This window comes from Manis javanica, chromosome 13 (assembly GCF_040802235.1).
Source record: "Manis javanica isolate MJ-LG chromosome 13, MJ_LKY, whole genome shotgun sequence".
In the NCBI taxonomy this organism is placed as follows: Eukaryota; Metazoa; Chordata; class Mammalia; order Pholidota; family Manidae; genus Manis; species Manis javanica.
Window position 1 is genome coordinate 51,073,383 of NC_133168.1, and position 15,062 is coordinate 51,088,444.

General features: G+C 41.1%; 1 protein-coding gene and 1 long non-coding RNA gene across 3 annotated transcripts in view; one reads left to right on the plus strand and one right to left on the minus strand.

Annotated features, from left to right (window-relative positions):
- Window positions 1-15,062, plus strand: part of AKAP7 (A-kinase anchoring protein 7) — a 251,554-nt gene that overhangs the window by 214,145 nt on the left and 22,347 nt on the right. The gene's annotated exons all lie outside the window — the stretch shown is intronic.
- Window positions 1-15,062, minus strand: part of LOC118967570 (uncharacterized) — a 71,369-nt gene that overhangs the window by 48,509 nt on the left and 7,798 nt on the right. For both annotated transcript variants that reach the window (XR_012124228.1, XR_012124229.1), the window contains exons 2-3: window positions 11,288-11,449; window positions 10,755-10,882 (exon numbers count right to left, since the gene is read on the minus strand). This is a non-coding gene — a long non-coding RNA (uncharacterized lncRNA). The remainder of the gene's footprint in view (window positions 1-10,754; window positions 10,883-11,287; window positions 11,450-15,062) is intronic.

The window sequence follows — 15,062 nt, forward strand, 5'->3', positions numbered from 1 at the left end:
GAGGAGATTGTAAGCATTTAAAAAATCTGGGTCACTCCTCATGTATTACAAGAAGAAATCTGTGATAGCCTAGTACCTAAGGACCCATCTGTGGCTATGTGGGAACTGTGTGAGGTTGTAAATAAAGCTGGTGGGGGGCCAGAGCAGCTTTCAAACCCTGACCCTCAGTACCAAGACTGCCAAACACTGAAAACTGGAGATGGGAAAAAACTGAAAAAATGGGGTCTTTATGTAAGCATGTAATTAGAATGCTAATCATATTCACATTAATGATGAGGATTTTAGTATTGGCAAAGATGACAAAGGCATTGGATTTCAGGGGAGGACCAATTAAACTCAGCAAATAATGTTTTGTTTTGTTTTTTTCATAACTGCTGACCATTCTTAAAAGAAACAGTCACACTGATATTTATTAGGACAGAAGGTCATTAACAATACTTACCACTAACTGGTCAAAGATTCAAGTGGCAGAGGTAGGAGTTTGCTTTCTAGTTTATCAAGGTCACATAAGTAGACACACATAAACTTGGACACTCTCTTGATACTTTTTATGTGTTTTAAATATTTTTTAAGTATCTTGTAGTAAACACATTGTATGGTGAGGCAATAGGAAATGATGGGTAAAAAAAGTGAGACGCTGGAGTTAGACTCTTGGTATTAAATCTTGACTCCACTAATTACTGGCTGTGTGACCTTAGGAAAATTACCTCACTTCTGTGTCTCATCTGTTTATCTGTGCAAGGATTATATGTAAGGATATAATTAGAATGCTGATCATTTTCACATTGATAATGAATACTTTAATGTTGACAGTGTTGCTGTGAGCGTTAAGTGAGTTAAAATAGCAAAGTAACAGCATCTAGTATATTAAAACCTTCCATAGATATTGGCTATTATCAATTAATGACTTTAAAAAAATCTATTCTCCCTGTATCAGAATTTTTAGTACTACTTGATGATTATGATTATCAGTGAGCATTGCTGAACCTATTTCTACTATTTAACAGTTTCTGAAAGAGTGTTTCCTCAGATTGACACTTACCACCTTGGGTAATACCTCCAGTAGTTACTGAAATGCTTCACTCTGCCTCATAAACTGATAGGCCAGGTATAACTGGGGCATGCTGACAGTGCTCTGAACTTAGAAGATGCTTAGTTGGAGGTATATCAGTTTGCTAGGGCTGTCATAACAAAGTGCCACAGAAGGGCAGTTAAAACAACAGAAGGCAGTTAAAACATGGTTCTGACTGCACAGTTCAGCTCCCGTCAAGCAGTTTTGTTTCCAGTTGGAGGAGGAAGGTGAAGATGCAGAACCGCAGCTGTCTTCTAGCAGATTCCCCTCAACCTTGCCTCAAGGGTCTGGCCTCAATCGTATTCCCCCGCAGAGGATTTTAGGAAGCCCTAATTCAGTAGCTCCAGGGACTACTCTCATGGCATCACTCTTGCTATAAAACTCTCTGGCTTCCTGATCCAGTTCTGGTAACAATAATTGTAACCTGTATAGAGCACTTACTCTGTGCCAGGCACTGGGCTAAGTGTTGCTCTTGTATTTAATTTCCTTCCTAATACTCTATGATCTATTTGATCCAGTCTTAAGGTAGTGTTACCTAAGAGAAACATGTTCCAACCATCAAATTATAATGTTAAAATTACCATATTCATTACAAGAGTTTCCTCGATATTGTAAGAGATTATATATAATAAGCAAGGTTATATGTGTAAGATTATACATATACTCTGTCAATCATCATCTACTTGTCTATCTAGGCGATATTCTTAGAAGCCCCTTTCCTCTCCTCTTCACTTCCCTGTATTCCCTAGTCCTAGTCCTAGTGTAGGCACCTCTTGGATTATATCCCTCCTGAATCACAAAAGCCTTAGGAATAGCTTTGGTAATAGCAGAGCCCTCCTTGGGGCATAAGGGAGCAAAATAAATCTAGAAGCCGCCACCAGAATCTTCTTCAGCAGAAATGGAGAGGGAAAGTCTGGGTAGCCTCAGGTTAATAATATGTCTCCTACATGAGCATCACCTTCTTTAATCCCTCCACCAACTTTCTGGGCTAGGTTCCGTTCTTATCTCTATTTTTCAGATAAGTAGAATGAAGCTTAGAGAAATTAAAGAGCAAGGGAGTTTTAAATCTTGACCTTGAACTTAGGCAGTCTTATTCCAAAGCCTACATTCTGAATCATTGCCCACCATGTACTTCAAGGGGGTGAGTGTATTTGCCATTATTTTCAACCACCCATCATCTGAATGTCCTTATATTTGGGAACATGTTACATCGTTTCACAGAGTTCACACGTCGTGAGAGAAACAGCCAATGCCCTATACTCACTTTCACCGTCTCCCTTGCAGCTAGAGCATTTGGGCACATGAACTTGGCTCTGCCAGTCATACTTCACTCCATGCCCTCACCACAGCAGCCCCCATCCCCCCAGGGCCCCCAAATCACATGTACTTTGCTTTGGAAGCTAATGACATAAAGAAGCAGAGAGCATACCCAGTACCTTGTGCTGAAGATGGCAGCTGCATCTTGTCTACAGTTAGCAGTGTCTGAGAGGCCAGCACCGGACCCGGTGTGTGTTGTTGTCGACAGTGGCCCTGCATGACTGTCCCCCAAACCTGATTCTCTTGCCTATCCTGAGCTTCTGTGAGCTGTCTAACACTATTTTAATAAACTCCCTTTCTGCATAATTACCTAGACATGGTTTCTATTGATTGTAAAGATGAACTCAAACTGATTTGACTGTTGATCATCAGTCTTTTTTTCATCAAGTTACTACTCTATTCTTCCATTTCTGCTAAGAACATTCCTCGGTTTAGTCTCAAAAGCCTTCCCTGTCACACTTGTTCCCGAGGAACTATTGTTTTGTCCCTAAGCTTCTGCCGTATGACTGAGCCTGGCCTGCCACCTGCTACTAGATCAACCGATGTCACCAGTCTCCCAGTGTGGCCTGGTCTGTTCACCCCATGCACCAAGTAGCTCCTGCAGGTATGACTATGTAGATAAGAAAACCAAAGAGCTCAAAACCCAGAACTCACAATCAGGAATGCAGAGCTTGGCCTTGTCAATGAGACACATGGATGAATTGAATTCTACAGCTTCCCCTTTGCTCTGCTGTTTGTTTTTCCAATTTTCTTTGCATAAATGTGCCAAAATATAAATCTCAGTTGATATTTTTACATTATAATCACTGTGGAAATATTTATGATAGAGTCAAAATGGTTTTGGCTGACAGTGAATGAAATCCAGCTCATGCCAGCTTAAGAACTGCAAGAATCCTGAAGATGCATCCGGCTGGCTTCAGGTGTGGGTAAATCTAGGTGCTCCCACAGTGCCATCAGCACACTGTCATCGCTTCCCTTAGTGAGTCTTCCCATTTGTGAGGCAAGATGGTTGTCTATCTACAACCCCAGACTAATATCCTACCAGTTTAACAAAAAAAGTACATAGAGACAGCATTTCCCCCAAAACTCTGAAATTCACCATTCTGAGGATTCTGAGGAATTAGCCCCTCTCTGTGGCAGAAGAGGGCTGAGCACTATCCTGAGTCCTCTGATTCAAATGCTAATCTCTGGGTCCCAATGCTGAGTGTGGTGTGTGACTCCCAATGCTGAGTGTGGTGTGTGACTCCCAATGCTGAGTGTGGTGTGTGACTCTCACAGGAAGTGTAGAATGCTGCTACCAGAAGTGAGAAGAAAAGACAGTCAAAACCAGGAGGGAGCTACACAAAGAGCTCGTCGGCTAACAGGTGTTTCAAAGAAAGGTCTACACTGGCTAACAGGGTGGAACCCTGCTGCTCCAAAGTGTTTGCAAGTTCTGGTGTGCACATCTCCATCCTCATCTTGCTTAAACTCTCAGTATCATTTGACACATGGGAATTTTGCTCACTTTGAAATGCTTTTTTTTTTGTGGCTTATGTCATCATATTTTTCTGGTTTCCCCCAACCACCCTGCTCCCTCTTTCTCATTCTTCGTTGCCAGCTTCTTCTCCTCTAAATATTGACTGCTCCCAGCCCTGAGCTTTTATCTTTTCTTTATTTATATTCTCAAATGAATGAGCCAGGTAACCTTAATCAATCCCAAAATAGCAAATAATATAACAGTAATAATACTACTAAGGAGAATGGTGATGGTAGTGGTAATAATGATGACAAATATTTTTCTAGCACTGTAGGTTAAACACTATTTTAAGCACTCTATACATATTAAATAATTTAATTTAGTGCAGCTCCTATGGGGTATGCAGTGTTTTCACTGTGATGGTTAATTAAATGTGTCAACTTGATTGTTTACAGGTGCCCGAATTAAACATTATTTCTGGGTGTGACCATGTGGGTGTTTCTGGATGGATTAGCATTTGAAGTGGTGGCCTTGGTAAAGCACATAGCCCTCCCCAGTGTTGGTGGGCATCATTCAATTTGTCGGAGGCCTGAATAGAACAAAGGGCAGAGGAAGGAAGAATTTACCCTGCTTTTGCCTTCTGCCTGCCTGCTTGGGCTGGGACATCAGTCTACTCTTGCCCCTGGACTGGGATTCATGCCATCAGCAACTCTGGTTCTCAGGACTTCAGATCTGAACTGAATTACAAGACTGGATTTTCTGGGTTTCGAATTTGTGGATGGCAGATCATGGGACATTTCAACTTCCATAGTCACATGAGCCAATTCCTCAGAATAAATCTAGCTATATATCATCTATATCTACATTCTTACATAGATTTATCTCCCTCTATCTACATATCATTCATCTAATCTATCTTATTGGTTCTGTTTGACCGGAGGATGCTGAGTAATTTAATTCCAACTTGACAGAAGAGGAAGCCCAGAGAGTGTGACCTTGTTCAAGGTCACATAGATGGAAAGTGGCAGAGCTCTAGGCCTGACACTGTGCAGTCTGTTCCACTTATGCATGCAGCAGGCTGGGAGGATATCCTTGACCAATGACATTTGGAAGTCAGACTTCAGATAGGGAAATTCTGGGCACTGAGTTTGGTACGTTTCCCCAGAGGTCCCTTGTCACCACCACTTCCTGCTTTCCCACTAATGTTTCCTGCACTTCCCAAATCTATTTGCATCCAAAGGCTTACCTCAGGGTCTGTTCCTAGGAGAACCTACATTAAGACAAATAGCATGTATACATGGAGGTCACTAATGAGGTCTCCAGCCCAGCCTTCTCTTGCAGCTCTTAATTCATACACACAACGTCCTAATTGAATCTCCACCTAAATTCTTACAAACAGTTGCAGCTTGACAGGGGATACCAGAATGCCTGGTCCTCTTTATCCTGTTTCATTCCATGTTCTTCCCAGAGGATTCCCATGGTATAGAGTGTGAAATCCAGAGTTCTTACTGTGGTTTGAAGAATCATAGTGACAGCACCTGCTCGCCTCTCTGGATCATCCCCTGCCTGGCTCACCTCTAGGGCCCTGGCGTCTTTCAGGTTCCCACACATGTCATGCTTCTTCCCTCCAAACACCCGGCACTTGCTCTCCTCTCTGCCTAGAAGCTGTTGTCACACTTGTCAGGCCTCAGCTTAGAAGCCGCCTCCTCCAAGGGGCTTTTCCTGGCCACCCACTCTGAAGGGGCCTCTCTCCCCTTCTCCTTAGTTGTGCTCCAACACATCATTCTCTTTTGTTTTCTTGCAAGCACAGTAGCCTTGCCAGAAATGACTTTGCTACTTGTTTACATATGTATCTCCCGGCTTCCCCACCGCAGTACAAGGCTGTCCATCTTGTCACCAGTCACTTCCCACTGGTGAGACCACCAGCTCTGAGGAGACGGCGCAGGAAGTGCTTGCTTGCCCTCACTGGAGGGAGGGTTTTAAACACATAACATCTGAAATTTCTGCAAGTATATTTTGTTTCCTATTACATTTCTTTCCCTTTCAAATTGCACCTATCTTTACAGGAAATTTAACTGGAATGTTTTACATTTTTACCTCAACTGCTTTTAAGAGTACTTAATCACATGTTGTTTTTTAAACCCTCAAGTTTTTTTTTTTCATATAATTGTTCTGAGGTGTTTTTCTTAGTAAAATGCCCAAATGTAAGGACTTGAATACAGATTTTTGAGTTTCACCAAACACATCTTTCTGAATCAGTTATTCTTAAAATAAGGTAATATTCATAGTAAGAAATTATTCCAATTCTTATGTAATTAATAAATATGTATACATATATATGTAAACAGACCTAGTGTTTAGAAGATTAGATTATAGTTTTAGTCACTGTTTTGCTAGACTCTGTATTTTTGTTAGAGGAAAAATATATTAAAGGAGTTCCAAAGAAATTAAAAGGTACTAATGGCCATTATTTCTGCAGCAAGACATATTATTGAAGATTTCAAAGTTCAAGTATATCACTTAAGCAAAGAAGGCCCTAAGTACAAATCTGAACCTTTATCTCATTCTGCTGCTACTTCCTCTAAGGATGATATTGAGGGCTGATGTTACAGAAGGTAGAGTGGCTTTCTCTAAAATGGAAATAGTTTAGAAGACAATGTGAAATGAGTCTGAAATAATCATTATCTATGGCGTAGTTTAGAAACTAGTCACGGTCGCTTAATAACTAGTGGGGTAAAAATGCATTTCAGCAGGTTTCCCCCTGCTCAGGATAGAGGAATGGTCTATTTGGACACATTCTGCAGAGCTGGGCCCGGGGCAGACCCTCAACAGATTTCACTAAGATTTTGGGGGAGGGTGGGCAAGATAATTTGTTGGGTTTGCTCTAAATGGGAAGGGGAAAAACTGCAGAAGAGCAAAGGGAATGGGAGTGAGAAATCCAAAAAGAGGGTGGTAAACTGGGACTAGATTCGGTGAAAATGCCCACTAATGGGCTGAAAAACACTTTTAAGCTTTGTGGAGATGACTTTTCCATTTAAAGTTATTTGTTAAATGGCTTGACAAATTGACTTTTCGGACCTTTTGCTTCCAGAAAGATGTAGTAGACATATTTCCCCTGATCCTCCTGCTAAGTACAATTAAAAGCCCTGGACATTATGTATAAAGTACCCACAAGTGGACTCTGAAAGGTGGAGGGAAGGCAGACTGCTTACGGACCTCAGGACACAAGGAATGAGAGACACAGTGCTAAATCTGGGTTTTTCTTCCAGCGCCATGTATCTCAGATTAGGAGCTGAAGAAGCCAGTACTCCAGAAACACCCATGAGTGCAGACAAAAAAAAAAAAAAAAAAAGCCCCAGTAAAGTCTGCTCTCTCTCTAGTCAAAGAACCAGGAAAGGAGCAGCCGAGGTCCAATGGAGCCAATTTTCATTTCTGCAGGTACGCAGGGAGTCACGTGTAGAGCCTGAGGTAACTGGCACTGCATATTTAAACCGCTTCTGTGAGGATTTAATGTCATTTATAGGTCAATGTCCTGGGCAGCTTGCTCCCAAGCTAACGACCTGTAACTGGTTCTGCTACAATATAGTAGGCTGGCAACTCTGGCTGAAACAAAGGGAAAGGTGAGTATTTCCTGAGGGATTGTCCTCTGTTTTCGGAGAAGCCTCTCTGAACCTGAGCCATATCTGATCCATTTCACACACCCCTGAGCTGAACGCCCTGTGCTTTTGATCCCGGCAGAGGAAAAGGCTTCAGAGCACTTAGGAGACTCTAAGGAATACTTTATTTTTCTCCCCTCAGATATAGAAAAACCTTTAACAAATATGAATTAGGTAATTTTAGTGAGAATTTCAGTAACAAAAAGTTGTGATATATCCACATCATAAAGTAATATAAACAGATCAATTTATGTGGATCACGTCATAGCGTTTTCATAGTTAATTAGTAGAGTTTAATTAGTAGAGTTGAAAACACGTTAAAGCCACCTAATCCAGTCCCTTTGTTCTTAGATGATAAAGCCAAGCCTAGAAAGGGACTCTTTGCCAATTAATTTGTTAACGGCTACACAGAGTGGCCGGAGACAAAAATCCAATGTCACGTAGGTGAACAAAAACAAACAAACAAACAAAAACCCCCCAAACACTGTGGCTTCCAGCCCAGGACTCTGCCTGCCACATTCTGTGTGAAATTCTTCTTCAATATTTTTAGCCTTTAAAAGAATTCCTTTAAAAGTTAACTCTATAAAAATGCAACTTTACTTCAAATTATAAAACTTTTGATGACGGTAAGAGCCTGCAAACAGAAACACTCAGATTTGTGTATTTGTACATCATTGTGTTTTCCCAAAACGTACAAAAAAAAAACGCTTTTATTTTTGCAGTGGTGTGGAGCTTTCACTGGATCCCTAGACTATGTCAGTGGGCCCTGAGGATCTGAGACCCTGCCCCCAGGCTCATTCATTCAACACAGCACCCCCCGGTGTGCTAGGCCATACCCTAGCAACTGGGATTACAAATACAAAATGACTTGGGGGTTGTTGGAGTAAAGCACATGTAATCAGATGCACTGAAGATGATAAAATAAATGCTGTAACAGTGAAATAATATGAATACAGGCCTCTGGACTCTTAAATGAAAAACTTGTGTCTTCAAGAGTTTCAAAGAGCTTCTTGCAAAAGTAGTGTTTGAAATAGTCTTAGAGGATGAGAACAGTTTATCAGGTAAGCAAGGGAGAGGCCTCCAGGCATGGGGAAGGGCCCATCTGGAGCTGTGAGAAGCCTCCTAGCTCAGGAGAGAAGATGAGGAGAGAGAGGAGACAGTGGGGAGGGAGCCTGGGGTCAGTTTAGGAAGGGTCTTAGGCTACATGCTGAGGAGTGCTTTTACCATGAAGGTTAAAATGCACAAAATACAATGTCTCATCACAGAGCTTTTCAAAAAAAGTGGATGGGGTTTGACGTAGATTTATTTTTCTGAAAGATAATGTAGATCTTCAGTTACTTCATGTGGGGATGAAATAAAATATTCCTGCTATCACATTTGCTGTAGGAATCAGACAGTGCATGTGAAAGTGCCTGGTAAAATTATACAGCAAGACATACATATGAAATATTTACTAATGTCACACGATAGTAAAATAGGGTGGTGTGGGCAGACAGCACACTTCTGAGCATGAATAGTATTTTGAGATTTAATGCTGAGGATATTTCCTGCCAGATTCTGTAGACATACAAGCAATACATCACTGATACCTCTCTTAAAATTGCCTTAACTGAATTGCACATCAATGTTCCACACTCAGCTTTAAATAGGCATCCTTATAAGAAACAGCATAGAGACTGCTTCTGTGTTTGCTGTGAAACCCTGCTCAAGAACTTTGGCCATTAAATATCTCACCTTCTTTTCCTGTGAGTCAATTAATTAATCAATCACCATGCCTTGTGATCATAATCATTAAGTTACGAGTTCAGTTATACCAACTAAAGAAGTCAGAGAAGCTGCCCACAAAGACTTATATACTAGAATATTCAGTGGAATGATACTTACAATAAGGAAAAATTAGAAATGACTTTAAATATCTCTCAATGGTGGAGGAAATTAAATCAATTATAGTTTGTCTACATGGTGGAATATTTGCACCTATCGAAAGTTATGCTTTCAAAGACCTATATGAAAAAAGAATTCATAATATTAGGTGAAAAAAATTGTAGGGCATAGCATTTGCTCCCTATTTGGAGACAAAAAAAAATTGTAGTTCTTCCCCAAAGCCTAAAAAGAATAGATCAAATTACAATATTTAATTTTTTCCTGCATGAAATTATTATAAAAGATTTTTCTCTTCTTTTTAAACACTTTTTTGCCAAAACTTAAAAAAGTTGTTACTAATTATAAGAGGGAAAAACTGATGTTTCATAAAAGATTTATACTAAGTAACCTTGTGCAAAGAAATTGTTAGCCTTGATTATCCTTTTATAGTTTTGATGGTGTTTATGCTCCAACTATTAGTGTCCATTGGGAGATTTTTCTCTAATAACTGGAAGTTTCTGAATTCTTCAACCCCTTGAGAGAAATGAGGGACCATTCTACTTCCTTATAACTTTACTGTGAATTGATTTATTGTTTTTAAGTAATTTTACTTCAAAAACATTTTCATATGGCCAATCAAAATATTCTGAGTGATATAAAACCAAATGTGCCGAGGACACAAAAGAAGTTTAAGTCTTTCTGCACATAAATAAGATTTATGTGGGAGGATGAGACAAATGCAGGGAACAACTAGGACATAAGAATCATAGTGGTTCCCTAAGATTAACAGTGTTTTTCCAAGGTTAGCCCATCATTTGGATGTAATAGATGAAGAAAGTGAAGAAAGAGAATAAGTGATTTTTCTAATATCATGTAAGGATCCAGGTATACTGGTTCCCCTGGACTGTAGAAGTGCAGGATGTTAATCAAAATCCAAGAGCAAACCAAAGTCAGCCTCCATGAAAGAATTAAAGAGAGAAGGACTGAGAACTGGACTTAGCTAGTAACCATTTCCTGGGCTGTGCCTGGGCTTCAGCAGGCCACCAGCCTTGGAGCCGTTCAACCACTGAGACCGCTGTCACTGCTGGCGTCCCGCTGACTATGGTTATCCCTGAGGGATATGTCCCAAGAACCCCAGTGCGTGTTTGAAACTTCAGATAGGACTGCATGAAACTTACATATACTATAATGTATATGCTTTCCTATACATACATACATATGATAAAGTTTGATTCATACATTAGGCACAGTAAGAGATTAGCAAAAGTAACTAATCATAAAATAGAACAATTGTAATAATATCCTGTAACAAAAATGATGTGAATGTGGCCTCTCTCAAAGTATTGTGTTGTACTTACTCATCTTGTGATGTTGTGCAATAAATACCTACATGGTGAGATGAAGTGAGGTGAAGAGCTTGGCACTGTGATGTAGGGTCAGACTACTATTGACCTTCTCATCATGCATCAGAAGGAAGTTCATCTGCTTCCAGACTTCAGTTGACCAGGGGTATTGAAACTGTGGAAAACAAAACTGTGGATAAGGGGAGACCACTGTATGTCTGTGGCATCAGACTCTAGACTTAACCATGTACGTCACTTCTACAGAGCTGAAACTCAAATGTTCAACTGAAGTGTGGATTAGGATGCTTTCAATTGCAAGTGACTGGAACACAACTCAGACCATAACAAAATAAATAAATTAGAAGTTGAGGGGGAATTTGTTGAAACACCATTGGGAAGTCACAGGCTTCACGCAGGTTTCAAGAGCTCAGATCTTGTAGCCAGGGTTCTAGCTCAGTCTTTGTCTCACCTTGTCTCTGCTGGATTCATTCTTTGGGCAGGGGTTCCATAGGAAGGCAAGGTGGCTGCCAGAAATGCAGGCTCACATCCTGCTGCTTAGGACCCCCCTGGGCATGTTTACCTGAGAAGATCTAGCAGAAAAGTCCCTGGAAAGACCCTTCTTTCCCAGGCTCTGCCATGTGCTCGTCCTGGATTCAGTCATTGTTGTAAGGGAATCTGGTTCGTTGGTGTATCACTCCCATCCCAACCACCTGGAAAGGGTTCCGCTTGGTGAAGAGGTGTCCTATTAACAGAAGAAGGGTTGGCAGAAGGGGAGAGGGTGCCCATAGGGGTCCACTATGGAAGGTGGAGCCAATGGCCTAAGTATTAACAGTGTAATGTGAATGACAAATACAAAAGAAGAGAAAGGAATCATAATGCCTGCTGGCACAGTTTTCTTAGAAAAGATAGGTGATGACACAGACTAGGCTAATATAAATTCTGCTAATAACAGTAAATGAAGCCTGATTGGAAATTAAATATTTTTTAAGAAAACTTACACTATGCTCTTAGGGACAAATAATTTTTTTATGGCATATGCTTTTAGGGGTAATTGCAGTGACTAGACCAGTCCAGCCTGCAGCAGCTATTCGAAATGACATGCTTTTTTTTTTGAACAAACACTTAGACTGGAGTCTAAAAGGCAGAGTGGTTATAGAAATATCTCTTTAGATAATAACTTTAGAGACTAATCACTCATAAGTTAATGGAGATTTTAATTAGGCAGCATATTTTCTGGAAACAATGGAGGAAAAGAACCCCAGCATTACCCAGATGTGAAAGTGTGTTCTCTTATCACCACCATGGAGGATGCAGCATTTATCACAACCATAATGCCTCCTGACATTTGCATCATGCTTTGCACTGTCATAGATTAACTCAGTTGATCTTTACTACATTCCCAGGGAACAGGCACTATTATGATCTCCTACATTTTATAGATAAGAAGATGATGCATAAGGAGGTCACACAGCTAGTGAGAAACAGACTCTAATCTACCATTTTTCATAGTTGTAACAGGTAGAGCATATTTGGTGAGAGACAACTGAGATTGAATCCTGCCTCCATCACCTGCTAGGTAGCTATGCCCTTTGGACTCTCGTTTTCTCAGATGTACAGAAGTGCTCATCAGCACTCCTGATATAATGGGTGCAAATACTGAAGGTTGTCGCTCAGGTCTCCTTGCAGGCTCTCTTTCCTGCACTCCATATGTCGTTAAGTTTAGCACTGAGGGTGAAGACCGGAAGTGAAGGGAAGGGGCAGAAGCAGAGGTTGGGTTTTCTTCTCCCATCTTCTCAAGCATTCAAGGAGAAGGGACAAGGGTGAACCCAACAGCAGGGTTTCTCAGGAAATCATCGCTGAGTCTGGTCCCACCCTGTCCTGAGTTGTCCTATCAAAAAATCTTGGTGCATGGCATGATTAGGCTGAAGGAGGAGCCCAGGTTAGCAACCCTGAGTGCCTTGGTTACCCCTGGCGGGGTGAGGCCTGGCTGGGAATTTGCTAGTGTCTCCAGAACTGAGGGAGGTGGGGGGATGAAATGGATGGAGGTACCCAGAAGATGTGTAGGGGGTCAGAGTTGGAGATTTTAAGTCTAACTGAATGTTTTTGCTTTTTCCTGTGAAAATAAATTTCTGTTTTTTATTAATGAATTTAGCAACTGGTGTCTCTCTTACAAATTCATTTTGTAGCCATTGTTTTCTTCACTCTGAAAGCAAGGAATTCCCTAATGTCCTTCAGAAGCATTAACTAGCATGGAATAAATACTTAGTTCTAAGGAAGTATAAAGAACATATGTTCTTAAGACAAATATCATATGATCTCATTTATTTGTGGAATCTAAAAACACTGAACTCATAGAAAAAAAGAACAGATTTGGTGGTTGCCAAAGGTGGGGTAGGGAAAGGAGGGGAATGGGTGAAGGTGTTCAAAGGTACAAACTTATAGCTGTAAGATAAATAAGCCCCAGGATGTAATGTATAGTATGGTGACTATAGTTAACAATATTATATTGTTTATTTGAAAGTCTCTAACAGAGTAGATCTTAAAAATTCTCATCACAAGGGAAAAAAATGTGTAACTATGTGTACTAATGGATGTTAACTAAATTTACTGTGGTGATCATTTTGTAATACACATATGTATAAAATCATAATGTTCTATACCTTAAGCTAATACAATGGTATAGGCCCATTACATCTCAATAAAACTGAGGAAAAAGCTTTACAACCAGCTTTAGTGCTCATATCCTGGGAAAGGCAAGGTTACTGCTGTGCCAAAAACAATCGTTATCCTCCTGCCTGTCCTGTGGCTCTGTGCTTTGCTCTAAGGGCTGATGGGCCAGGTCCTAGTGGGAAAGATCCATCCACAATTAGACTGAGAGTCTGAACAATTACCAGCAATGTTAAACCTGACACACTATGTAAAATTTGCTCACAGAAAGTATTTTAAGTCTGCACCTCTTTTGAGACTTCACCTTCACAAATCAGTCTCTTTGGCTAGACAGTGTCATTTACAGAAGCAAAAAATTCTCCTTCTTTTGGACATGCTTTCTCCTCTGCTATATGTTCATAGGGGGTCAAGTTTCTCATGTTCTCATGGTGGCCATTTGGACCAGATAATTCTTCCTAGTGGGGAGCTGGTCTGTGCATGCCAGGATGTTTCATCTGGCCTTTACTTGCTAGATGCCTACTGGCAACATTTGCATCTCCCAACATTGACAAATGCCCCCTGACTTGAGGAGGGCAGACAAAATCACTTTGGCTTGAGAATCGTGATGTCCAGTGACACCTAGGCACTCTTGGTCTACAGACAGTTCCTTGGCTATCCTGTGTGCTTGCGCGCCCAGCCCCACCCCACCCTGGGCCCAGCCTCAGCCCTAGGGTAGATTCAGCCAAATAATTTCAGAGAGCTTGGCTAGTGAGTAGTTGTGGGTGTAGATGACAGTGAGGTGGTAAGTGGGGAACAGGGTAGAGTCCTAGTCTCTAATAAAGTCCCTATTTGCTTCCTTCTCTGCAGAATTCAATTAATTATCAGTACAATTAGCATGATAACCAGAGACTCCCCCCACCCCCTTTATCCCTCAGTTAACCCCATCTGCTTATTTCAGCTTGCTCCCGAAGACTTTCATTTTAAATTTGTGCCATGGCAGAAACCAGTTTGGGGAAGCATTGTGATTATCATTTAGAAGGATATCCTTAAAAAAACAGGAGGTTCCCTCAGGGGTTTCTCTGCATCCATTTTCTAATGATCCGCTTATTCAGGAGAAGAAGGAAAATCATTTCCTATTCACTCCTTAGTCAGCTGCAGGCTTCATTATTTTTCTATTAAAATCCAAAAAGATGGGAACTGTTACCCAGAAATGACATCTCGGTTGTTTGACTGAATCTTCCCCCAGATCAATACTCTGGGCTGTAGAAATCCACAACATTTTTTTCCCCCTGAAAGTCAATGTGCTTGGCTCAACTAGTGAAAAAATGAAAACTGAAACAAACAGCGGGATTTATTTGAGATGTTTCCTTTTCATTTCAGCTTGAAATAAACTTTTCAGTAGGTTGCCTTTGTGGCAGTTCAGGCCAACCAAAATTTGAACAGCAGGTTGTTGCCTTTAAGAAACCAAGACTTCCCTGTGCTTGGCCAGCAAAGCGTTCCCCGGGGTTGGCGGCCAGTAAATCCCAGGCCCCTTCAGCTTCACACACAGAAGGGGGAGCCTGCTTCCTGGGAAAATATGACCAATCCAAACACAACCTGGTGGGGGGACTCTGAGGATGCGCTCACAAGTTACCAGCTGCTACCTTATCCTGCGGCTCCCCATGGCCCCCTGCCCAGCGGGTCAAGGTTCTCCATTGCCTACCTCCTAC